Genomic DNA, 8,688 nt, shown 5'->3' with positions numbered 1-8,688 from the left:
AAATTACATCACTCAGGACTTGGAGGAACATCTGCATATCTGGACGACCTGGTGGTGACTGCGGAAGACTGGGCGACACATCTGACCCGTCTTCGGAGGCTGATGGGTCGGTTCAGGAAGCCGGGCTTACAATCAACCTGGCCAAGTCCACCTTCGGAAGTCTACGGTGGTCTACCTGGGACATGTGGTGAGGAACGGCAAGGTTCGCCCCAAGAGAGCTAACGTGGAGGCCATCCTTGGCTTCCTGTCCCTACCACCAGGAAAGCTCTCATGAGGTTCTTGGGGATGGCTGGTTTCTACAGACGCTTCTGTAGGAACTTCTCCACCCTGGCCGCCCCTGACGGACCTTATCAGCACTTCCGTCCCCTTCCACTGGACCCCGACCTGTGACCAAGCCTTCCAACACCTCAAGGCGTTTCTCTCCTCGGAACCAGTGGTCTGGACGCCGGATCATTCCCGCCCCTTCCATCTACAAGTGGACGCGAGTGGAGTTGGAGTGGTGCTGTCCTACTACAAACGGACCCTACAAGCGGCATCCTCCATCCCATCGTCTATCACTCCGCCAAGCTGAAAAAACATCAACTCAACTACTCCACCATCGAGAAGGAGGCTCTGGCACTCGTCCTGGCGCTCCAACGTTTTGAGTGCTATCTTCATCCTGGTCCTCAAACTATGAAGGTCTTCACAGATCACAACCCTCTGGCCTTCCTTCACGCCATGAAGAACCGAAACCAACGCATTCTTAGGTGGGCCTTGTTAACTCAACCCTTCAACTTGAAGTTCACCATATCAAGGTGGACAACATCATCGCCGACGCCTTATCAAGATCTCCCGTCTCACCTCCTTCATGAGCCCATTACGGAGGTCTTAGGGGGGAGGAAATGTTACGGCTCGCCCGTAACATACATTACTACCATCACCTCCTCCGCTTGTTACCTCGTTCGCCACCTCTCCGCCTCCCTTCCACGTCACCGTCTCGTGAACCTTCCACGCCACCGTTTCATGAACCCTCCACGTCACCGTTTCATGAAGCCCGCTACTGTCCCAAAGTTGGATTCCGCGGCCCTTTCGACTCAACCGGAAGTGTTGAGCCAGCTCTTGGCTTTCTGAAAAGCAAGTTGAGATCCAAGCCTCAACCAGTGAACACAACGCCTCTTGGGTCTACCGTGGGATCAACCATCACCCAGCACTTCACCACTGCGACACCGCATAAGTATCACTTCCCCTCGTCCGTGTTTTCCACATTGCCTCCATATAGGATTAGGATTATTGTTAGGTATTAAGTTGGCATTTATTGTTGTATTTATTACTGTGTTATATGTATATGTGTATGTCATTTTCCTGTGTTTCATGTTATATATCTGTGTTTAATGTTTCTTGTTATATATGTGTCAATTTCATTATGGGTTATTAAAATAGCTTTTTAAAGTGACCCCCTTTTGCATTTCCTCACCAGTTGAACCTGCAGTGTTTTTTTTTATTGTTATTGTTCACCGGCTCCCCGATGCCAATCTTACCAGTTTAACCGGTGAACGTAACAATTGGCGACCGTGACAGGACCAATATAACCCATGTTCAGTGTTCCATTTTTCCAGTGACTTTTTTTCTGTGATTACATTATTTTCTTTTTTGTTTCTGTGGTGTTGTGACTCTGATGTGTTTTTTTTCTGTGACTTACTCTGCGTGTGGTTTAAATTTACCTTTGTGCTTCGTGACTTTCATTGGTATCGCATAGCAGTGGTAGAGCAGGAAACCAGGTAGAAAGGCGTGTTCACCGATAGCACTTATCTCTTTTTTTTGCACATAGGCAGGTGTGTAATAAGTGTTATCCAAGTGTTGGGATCATCATATGTTCATGCGAACCCTCAATCCCCTCACTTCGCGGATCATTTTTCTCGCTAGTTAGAATCGGTCATTTTAACTAGCCTCTCAAACTAATCCGCCTCCTTATCAATAACAAGTCTCAGTACAATTCGCTCCTCACTCTCAAGTCTCGTAACTAGAGTAATCCGGATCCCTCTTAATGCCGTAACTCTAGTTTACCCCTCATTAGTGATTGTACTCATAAGTGTTTACTTAAGTATAATCTAGGTAATTTCCAAGGTTGCCTTTATTATCACTCTGCCAAGTTCCTCACTTAAGTAATTCGCGTATCTTTTTTTTTTTTTTTTTTTGTGGTTTAACATCTATTTAATACGGCTTCCGCTCAGTTTAACGTTGAAGATTTTTGTGCCGACCCTTCTCTGGAACATTCTCTGGAACAACTTAAAGGTGCTAATATAAAAAAGGACCAATGGAAGACCATCGCTAAACATTTTGATGTTCCCATCACGTCTCGGATGACTAAAGAGGTCATTAAGAATGTAGTTGTTGAACATCTAGTGCAAGAAGGTCAGTTGCTAGGAAATGCCATTGCCCTTGATAGAGGACCTTATAGATAGTATAGGAGTAGCCAAATTTGTAACCACTATAGACTTACTTAAAGGTTACTACCAGATTCCTCTCGGACGAGGCCCAAATAATATCCGCCTTCATCACCCCCTTCAGACTATACCAATACAGTGATGCCCTTTGGCTTGTCTAATGCTCCCGCCACCTTCCAGAGGGCTATAAATTACATCACTCAGGACTTGGAGGGAACATCTGCATATCTGGACGACCTGGTGGTGACTGCGGAAGACTGGGCGACACATCTGACCCGTCTTCGGAGGCTGATGGGTCGGTTCCAGGAAGCCGGGCTTACAATCAACCTGGCCAAGTCCACCTTCGGGAAGTCTACGGTGGTCTACCTGGGACATGTGGTGAGGAACGGCAAGGTTCGCCCCAAGAGAGCTAACGTGGAGGCCATCCTTGGCTTCCCTGTCCCTACCACCAGGAAAGCTCTCATGAGGTTCTTGGGGATGGCTGGTTTCTACAGACGCTTCTGTAGGAACTTCTCCACCCTGGCCGCCCCTGACGGACCTTATCAGCACTTCCGTCCCCTTCCACTGGACCCCGACCTGTGACCAAGCCTTCCAACACCTCAAGGCGTTCTCTCCTCGGAACCAGTGGTCTGGACGCCGGATCATTCCCGCCCCTTCCATCTACAAGTGGACGCGAGTGGAGTTGGAGTGGGTGCTGTCCTACTACAAACGGACCCTACAAGCGGCATCCTCCATCCCATCGTCTATCACTCCGCCAAGCTGAAAAAACATCAACTCAACTACTCCACCATCGAGAAGGAGGCTCTGGCACTCGTCCTGGCGCTCCAACGTTTTGAGTGCTATCTTCATCCTGGTCCTCAAACTATGAAGGTCTTCACAGATCACAACCCTCTGGCCTTCCTTCACGCCATGAAGAACCGAAACCAACGCATTCTTAGGTGGGCCTTGTTAACTCAACCCTTCAACTTGGAAGTTCACCATATCAAGGGGGTGGACAACATCATCGCCGACGCCTTATCAAGATCTCCCGTCTCACCTCCTTCATGAGCCCATTACGGAGGTCTTAGGGGGGAGGAAATGTTACGGCTCGCCCGTAACATACATTACTACCATCACCTCCTCCGCTTGTTACCTCGTTCGCCACCTCTCCGCCTCCCTTCCACGTCACCGTCTCGTGAACCTTCCACGCCACCGTTTCATGAACCCTCCACGTCACCGTTTCATGAAGCCCGCTACTGTCCCAAAGTTGGATTCCGCGGCCCTTTCGACTCAACCGGAAGTGTTGAGCCAGCTCTTGGCTTTCTGAAAAGCAAGTTGAGATCCAAGCCTCAACCAGTGAACACAACGCCTCTTGGGTCTACCGTGGGATCAACCATCACCCAGCACTTCACCACTGCGACACCGCATAAGTATCACTTCCCCTCGTCCGTGTTTTCCACATTGCCTCCATATAGGATTAGGATTATTGTTAGGTATTAAGTTGGCATTTATTGTTGTATTTATTACTGTGTTATATGTATATGTGTATGTCATTTTCCTGTGTTTCATGTTATATATCTGTGTTTCATGTTTCTTGTTATATATGTGTCAATTTCATTATGGGTTATTAAAATAGCTTTTTAAAGTGACCCCCTTTTGCATTTCCTCACCAGTTGAACCTGCAGTGTTTTTTTTTATTGTTATTGTTCACTGGCTCCCCGATGCCAATCTTACCAGTTTAACCGGTGAACGTAACAATTGGCGACCGTGACAGGACCATTATAACCCATGTTCAGTGTTCCATTTTTCCAGTGACTTTTTTTCTGTGATTACATTATTTTTTTTGTTTCTGTGGTGGTGTGACTCTGATGTGTTTTTTTTTCTGTGACTTACTCTGCGTGTGGTTTAAATTTACCTTTGTGCGATCAAGTGGCTCCTTTTGGGTTAAACGTGCTTCGTGACTTTCATTGGTATCGCATAGCAGTGGTAGAGCAGGAAACCAGGTAGAAAGGCGTGTTCACCGATAGCACTTATCTCTATTTTTTGCACATAGGCAGGTGTGTAATAAGTGTTATCCAAGTGTTGGGATCATCATATGTTCATGCGAACCCTCAATCCCCTCACTTCGCGGATAATTTTTCTCGCTAGTTAGAATCGGCCATTTTAACTAGTCTCTCAGACTAATCCGCCTCTTTATCAATAACAAGTCTCAGTACAATTCGCTCCTCACTCTCAAGTCTCGTAACTAGAGTAATCCGGATCCTCTTAATGCCGTAACTCTAGTTTACCCTCATTAGTGATTGTACTCATAAGTGTTTACTTAAGTATAATCTAGGTAATTTCCAAGGTTGCCTTTATTATCACTCTGCCAAGTTCCTCACTTGAGTAATTCGCGTATCATTTTTTTTTTTGTTGTGGTTTAACATCTATTTAATATGGCTTCCGCTCAGTTTAACGTTGAAGATTTTTGTGCCGACCCTTCTCTGGAACATTCTCTGGAACAACTTAAAGGTGCTAATATCAAAAAGGACCAATGGAAGACCATCGCTAAACATTTTGATGTTCCCATCACGTCTCGGATGACTAAAGAGGTCATTAAGAATGTAGTTGTTGAACATCTAGTGCAAGAAGGTCAGTTGTTAGGAAATGCCATTGCCCTTGATAGAGGACCTTATAGATAGTATAGGAGTAGCCAAATTTGTAACCACTATAGACTTACTTAAAGGTTACTACCAGATTCCCTCTCGGACGAGGCCCAAATAATATCCGCCTTCATCACCCCCTTCGGACTATACCAATACAGTGATGCCCTTTGGCTTGTCTAATGCTCCCGCCACCTTCCAGAGGGCTATAAATTACATCATTCAGGACTTGGAGGGAACATCTGCATATCTGGACGACCTGGTGGTGACTGCGGACGACTGGGCGACACATCTGACCCGTCTTCGGAGGCTGATGGGTCGGTTCCAGGAAGCCGGGCTTACAATCAACCTGGCCAAGTCCACCTTCGGGAAGTCTACGGTGGTCTACCTGGGACATGTGGTGGGAACGGCAAGGTTCGCCCCAAGAGAGCTAACGTGGAGGCCATCCTTGGCTTCCTGTCCCTACCACCAGGAAAGCTCTCATGAGGTTCTTGGGGATGGCTGGTTTCTACAGACGCTTCTGTAGGAACTTCTCCACCCTGGCCGCCCCCCTGACGGACCTTATCAGCACTTCCGTCCCCTTCCACTGGACCCCGACCTGTGACCAAGCCTTCCAACACCTCAAGGCGTTTCTCCTCGGAACCAGTGGTCTGGACGCCGGATCATTCCGCCCTTCCATCTACAAGTGGACACGAGTGGAGTTGGAGTGGGTGCTGTCCTACTACAAACGGACCCTACAAGCGGCATCCTCCATCCCATCGTCTATCACTCCGCCAAGCTGAAAAAACATCAACTCAACTACTCCACCATCGAGAAGGAGGCTCTGGCACTCGTCCTGGCGCTCCAACGTTTTGAGTGCTATCTTCATCCTGGTCCTCAAACTATGAAGGTCTTCACAGATCACAACCCTCTGGCCTTCCTTCACGCCATGAAGAACCGAAACCAACGCATTCTTAGGTGGGCCTTGTTAACTCAACCTTCAACTTGGAAGTTCACCATATCAAGGGGTGGACAACATCATCGCCGACGCCTTATCAAGATCTCCTGTCTCACCTCCTTCATGAGCCCATTACGGAGGTCTTAGGGGGGAGGAAATGTTACGGCTCGCCCGTAACATACATTACTACCATCACCTCCTCCGCTTGTTACCTCGTTCGCCACCTCTCCGCCTCCCTTCCACGTCACCGTCTCGTGAACCTTCCACGCCACCGTTTCATGAACCCTCCACGTCACCGTTTCATGAAGCCCGCTACTGTCCCAAAGTTGGATTCCGCGGCCCTTTCGACTCAACCGGAAGTGTTGAGCCAGCTCTTGGCTTTCTGAAAAGCAAGTTGAGATCCAAGCCTCAACCAGTGAACACAACGCCTCTTGGGTCTACCGTGGGATCAACCATCACCCAGCACTTCACCACTGCGACACCGCATAAGTATCACTTCCCCTCGTCCGTGTTTTCCACATTGCCTCCATATAGGATTAGGATTATTGTTAGGTATTAAGTTGGCATTTATTGTTGTATTTATTACTGTGTTATATGTATATGTGTATGTCATTTTCCTGTGTTTCATGTTATATATCTGTGTTTCATGTTTCTTGTTATATATGTGTCAATTTCATTATGGGTTATTAAAATAGCTTTTTAAAGTGACCCCTTTGCATTTCCTCACCAGTTGAACCTGCAGTGTTTTTTTTTATTGTTATTGTTCACTGGCTCCCGATGCCAATCTTACCAGTTTAACCGGTGAACGTAACAATTGGCGACCGTGACAGGACCATTATAACCCATGTTCAGTGTTCCATTTTTCCAGTGACTTTTTTTCTGTGATTACATTATTTTTTTGTTTCTGTGGTGGTGTGACTTTGATGTGTTTTTTTTCTGTGACTTACTCTGCGTGTGGTTTAAATTTACCTTTGTGCGATCAAGTGGCTCCTTTTGGGTTAAACGTGCTTCGTGACTTTCATTGGTATCGCATAGCAGTGGTAGAGCAGGAAACCAGGTAGAAAGGCGTGTTCACCGATAGCACTTATCTCTATTTTTTGCACATAGGCAGGTGTGTAATAAGTGTTATCCAAGTGTTGGGATCATCATATGTTCATGCGAACCCTCAATCCCTCACTTCGCGGATAATTTTTCTCGCTAGTTAGAATCGGCCATTTTAACTAGTCTCTCAGACTAATCCGCCTCTTTATCAATAACAAGTCTCAGTACAATTCGCTCCTCACTCTCAAGTCTCGTAACTAGAGTAATCCGGATCCCTCTTAATGCCGTAACTCTCTAGTTTACCCCTCATTAGTGATTGTACTCATAAGTGTTTACTTAAGTATAATCTAGGTAATTTCCAAGGTTGCCTTTATTATCACTCTGCCAAGTTCCTCACTTGAGTAATTCGCGTATCATTTTTTTTTTTGTTGTGGTTTAACATCTATTTAATATGGCTTCCGCTCAGTTTAACGTTGAAGATTTTTGTGCCGACCCTTCTCTGGAACATTCTCTGGAACAACTTAAAGGTGCTAATATCAAAAAGGACCAATGGAAGACCATCGCTAAACATTTTGATGTTCCCATCACGTCTCGGATGACTAAAGAGGTCATTAAGAATGTAGTTGTTGAACATCTAGTGCAAGAAGGTCAGTTGTTAGGAAATGCCATTGCCCTTGATAGAGGACCTTATAGATAGTATAGGAGTAGCCAAATTTGTAACCACTATAGACTTACTTAAAGGTTACTACCAGATTCCCCTCTCGGACGAGGCCCAAATAATATCCGCCTTCATCACCCCCTTCGGACTATACCAATACAGTGATGCCCTTTGGCTTGTCTAATGCTCCCGCCACCTTCCAGAGGGCTATAAATTACATCATTCAGGACTTGGAGGGAACATCTGCATATCTGGACGACCTGGTGGTGACTGCGGACGACTGGGCGACACATCTGACCTGTCTTCGGAGGCTGATGGGTCGGTTCCAGGAAGCCAGGCTTACAATCAACCTGGCCAAGTCCACCTTCGGGAAGTCTACGGTGGTCTACCTGGGACATGTGGTGGGGAACGGCAAGGTTCGCCCCAAGAGAGCTAACGTGGAGGCCATCCTTGGCTTTCCTGTCCCTACCACCAGGAAAGCTCTCATGAGGTTCTTGGGGATGGCTGGTTTCTACAGACGCTTCTGTAGGAACTTCTCCACCCTGGCCGCCCCCCCCTGACGGACCTTATCAGCACTTCCGTCCCCTTCCACTGGACCCCGACCTGTGACCAAGCCTTCCAACACCTCAAGGCGTTTCTCTCCTCGGAACCAGTGGTCTGGACGCCGGATCATTCCCGCCCCTTCCATCTACAAGTGGACACGAGTGGAGTTGGAGTGGGTGCTGTCCTACTACAAACGGACCCTACAAGCGGCATCCTCCATCCCATCGTCTATCACTCCGCCAAGCTGAAAAAACATCAACTCAACTACTCCACCATCGAGAAGGAGGCTCTGGCACTCGTCCTGGCGCTCCAACGTTTTGAGTGCTATCTTCATCCTGGTCCTCAAACTACGAAGGTCTTCACCGATCACAACCCTCTGGCCTTCCTTCACACCATGAAAAACCGAAACCAACGCATTCTTAGGTGGGCCTTGTTAACTCAACCCTTCAACTTGGAAGTCCACCA

Source organism: Portunus trituberculatus, chromosome 46 (assembly GCF_017591435.1).
Source record: "Portunus trituberculatus isolate SZX2019 chromosome 46, ASM1759143v1, whole genome shotgun sequence".
Lineage (NCBI taxonomy): Eukaryota > Metazoa > Arthropoda > Malacostraca > Decapoda > Portunidae > Portunus > Portunus trituberculatus.
The sequence above is the reverse complement of the archived record's forward strand: the minus strand, read 5'-3'. Positions refer to the sequence as shown.